The sequence below is a fragment of the Capra hircus genome, chromosome 7 (genome assembly GCF_001704415.2).
Source record: "Capra hircus breed San Clemente chromosome 7, ASM170441v1, whole genome shotgun sequence".
NCBI lineage: Eukaryota > Metazoa > Chordata > Mammalia > Artiodactyla > Bovidae > Capra > Capra hircus.
In genome coordinates, this window is record NC_030814.1 from 38,632,233 (window position 1) to 38,636,331 (window position 4,099).

Below are 4,099 nucleotides of genomic sequence, written 5' to 3' on the forward strand. Positions count from 1 at the left end.
ACGACTGTGACCCTCAACATCAGAGTGCCTTGTGCACTGTCGTTGTTTGACACAATCAATTCAACTGATTAATTCATTTGAAGATTGATTATAGGATGGAAGAGGGGCCAAGAGTAGGAGGTGAAATTGAAAGAGGAAACAATTGCAGTCCTCTGGATTTCTTCCCTGCTTGTTCCACTGTGCACTCATGTCCCTTCTCTGACTTTTCTGGCACCTGTACTTCACAGCATAACATATCAATTAGGGTTCAAGTGAAGAGATAAAACCCTTCTAGCTATTTTAAGAAAACATGGAATTAATAAAATCAAGTGAGTTCAGAATCAGCACAGAGCGAGTTCTACCTGGGCTTCCAGGAATGATTCCCAGAACACTATCCATAGTACTGGACCCCCACATCCCCCTGCCCCACACACATCCAACCTGGAAGCTAGAGTTCAGGGATGAACTGGCTCAGTCTCTGGCTACAGGAACACACCATCCTAGGTATAATCTGGACACCAGGAGCTACCGCAAGAATCCCAGCGCCATGCTGTGCCTTTTGGGCTGATCCCAGCAAAATGGATTTCTCCCAGGCTGTTGCCTCCTCTCCAAACAGGATGGGGGTCACCGGGGCCCCCATCCATTATTATGTGTGTGCACACACTCACATCTGGACAAAACCCACACCAAGGTACACATTCAGTTTTTCTTCCTAACTCAGTTTTGAATTCAGGTCTTGCACAAGCACACAGGACTCTGTTCAGTTCAGTTCAGTCGCTCAGTTGTGTCCGACTCTTCGCGACCCCATGAATCACAGCACACCAGGCCTCCCTGTCCATCACCAACTCCCGGAGTTCACTCAGACTCACGTCCATCGAGTCAGTGATGCCATCCAGCCATCTCATCCTCTGTTGTCCCCTTCTCCTGCCCCCTATCCCTCCCAGCATCAGAGTCTTTTCTAATAAGTCAACTCTTTGCATGAGGTGGCCAAAGTACTGGAGTTTCAGCTTTAGCATCATACCCTCCAAAGAAATCCCAGGGCTGATCTCCTTCAGAATAGACTGGTTGGATCTCCTTGCAGTCCAAGCAAGAGTCTTCTCCAACACCACAGTTCAAAAGCATCAATTCTTTGGCGCTCAGCTTTCTTCACAGTCCAACTCTCACATCCATACATGACCACTGGAAAAACCATAGCCTTGACTAGATGGACCTTTGTTGGCAAAGTAATGTTTCTGCTTTTCAATATGCTATCTAGGTTGGTATAACTTTTCGACTAGCTAAACCTAAATCTCAAACAGGAACCCAGCAGCAAGGAGCTTAGCAAAAGGATGTTTAGTTTTCCAGCCATGGCATCATCAACTCAATGGACATGAGTTTGAGCAAACTCAGAAAGAGAGTGAAGGACAGAGAAGCCTGGCATGCTGCAGTCCTTAGGGGTAGCTATGAGTCAGACACAACTGAGTGACTGAACAACAACAACCTCTGCAGTATGAGATGGCACACTCAAGAGAGGCATGGACAGATGTGGAAAAGCAAATTTACCCTGTCAGGTACATGGCTGCCCCTATCAGACTGTAATCCCTCTGTGGTCATCCATATCCTAATGTACTCATCTTCTCTCATTTAACGGTGAGGATGTTCTCCAGACATGAATGAAACTGTGAAATGAACTAAACTGAATCAAAGGGGGAAAGCCTTCTCATTTTCTATAACACAGTGTACTTTTCCTCTGATGTATTTGTATCTTAAGAGTAATTTGTACTCACATTCATTTCCCTGTAGACCAGAAGTTCATCTCTCGGTCTCCACATTCATAACAGGTAATACATGTTTGTGGACTGAATAAAAAACATAAACAAGTTAGTGAGAAGTCCTGAGCCCCCATGTAGCTAGAAGTAGCTCCTGGAATAGCCATGTCATGAATATTTTAGATTTCCTGCTCTGTGAAACCATCACCACTGCAGAGACCCACAGGACAAGGTCCCCAGGAATCTCCTCAGCTTCAGGGGACCTGGGTTACAGGGTACCTGCAAAAGTTGGGAAAACATCCACTCCCATTAACGCAGCCAGTAAGCACTTATTAGATGCCTGCCCAGGGCTAAGTGTGGCACCACTGCCTTTCCCTATACTGTTCATTAACCATTTTCTTGCCAACAAGGGCATGCCAGTGATCTCAACCTGAGTTACAGTGGAGAGCCGTGGAGGGTGAGATTCTTACCCTACCCTAGGAGAGGGGCTTTCCTGAGCACTTTAGACTCTGAATGGCCTCCACGCATCCTTAGCCAGGTTCCCTCACCTTGTCTATTCCTGACGCATCTGGGAACAGACCAAGGTCCCGTTTCCAACCACCTGTGAACTGAAACACTAAACTCCACGTTACATGCTATCTTTCAGTCAATTTAGAGCCCTCACCCTCTCAACTCCCCTACACCTAGACAAGTCCCCGCCATCCCTCAGGCTCAACTGAACGCTGCTTCCCCAGGTCTTCCCCTGACCTCCCAGTTTCATATGCAGTATCTCCCTCTTCTGCAAAACATTTCACATGAAACCACCTGAATCATCCCCACTAGATTCTAAGTTCCAGAAGGCCAGGCACCAAGTCTATTTGGTTTACCTCTAGATCCCCAGGTGGCTCAGTGGTAAAGAATCTGCCTGCAATGCAGGAGACACAGGAGACATGGGTTTAATCCCTGGGTCAGGAAGATCCCCTGGAGGAGGACATGGCTACCCACTCTAGTATTCTTGCCTGGAGAACCCCATGGACAGAGGAGCCTAGCAGGTTACAGTCCGTAGGGTCACAGAGTCAGATATAAGTGAGTACGGGTGCATTTAGATCCCCAGCACCTAGATGGGGGTTTACTAAATGTTTGCAGAGCCCACTAACTTTCATCCTCAAATAATATTTACATAATAGTAATTTTCTACATAGCTCGATGGCTTACCAAACCTTTCTGTAAGTGAGTGTCACAGCTCCAAGCGGAAAGACAGGGCAAGTAATATAATTATTATTCTCCCTACTTTTCAGAAAGTGAAATATCACCTGAGGTAACTGACGTGTCTACAGTGGTGGAACCAGCATGAGAATTTGAATACACATCTGCATTCAAATAAACCCTGGGTCATATACCATCTGTTCATCAGATGCTCTGGCAGCCAAGTGAAATACTGGTAGCCAATGAAAGAGAGCAGGGGAAGGAATAGGGAGAAGCAAAAGCCAGGCCTCTAATCACTTTTCTTTCCTCTGGTGCCTGCTTGCTACATAAACATGGTCACCCTGCCCATCTGGGGGCTGGGGTCCTCCAGCAGGTCCTCAAGGACCTGAGGCTGGGCCAGAGAGTTAGTGAGGCCAGTGAAGCCTCATCCTCTGGGGAGGAGGGAGATGAGGGTGGGGTCACAGAGGCCCCGATCCATTATTATGTGTGTGCACACACTCACATCTGGACAAAACCCACACCAAGGTACATTTACATATAAACACCACACAAACTGGTGCCACACAGTATCATACACATACACATTGATAAGCAGTTATTGCCTACTCATACACACACTTAAACGTGCACCCAACATAGACATCCAACCACTAGTGTGTACATACCACAACTGAAGTATACTGTTGCACACCAAGCTGCAAGCTTGGATATATGCAGGTGTATGTGCAGACACAGCCCTGATGTATATTTGGACACATGCTCTTATGCACACACACACACACACAAAACTAAACCATACACGTAATTCATAATCTCTCTCGAGCACCCTTACATTCAGTACACATGGAAAGGTACTCTGTTATAAGCGGTCACGTCCACAGTACTCCTAGATTCACAGCGAGATGCATGCTCACATACAGGCCTCATTAGACATGTGCCTAATAAGGCACGCCTGGATAAGGATCACTCTCCTGCACAGAAATCTTCAAATGCACTGACAAGTTCTACGCACAGAACGGTCCATCAACACAATCAAGTTGTCACAGGAGCTGAAAGGTTTTTCCAACCAAAGCCCAAGAGCGCGCGGCTGCTCTGCGGGCCGGCCCACGTGACCGGGTGGAACGCTCTCCTGCCTATGACCGGATGGGAAAAGTATGCCTGGGGCGGGCGCCGGCTGGGCTGCAGCA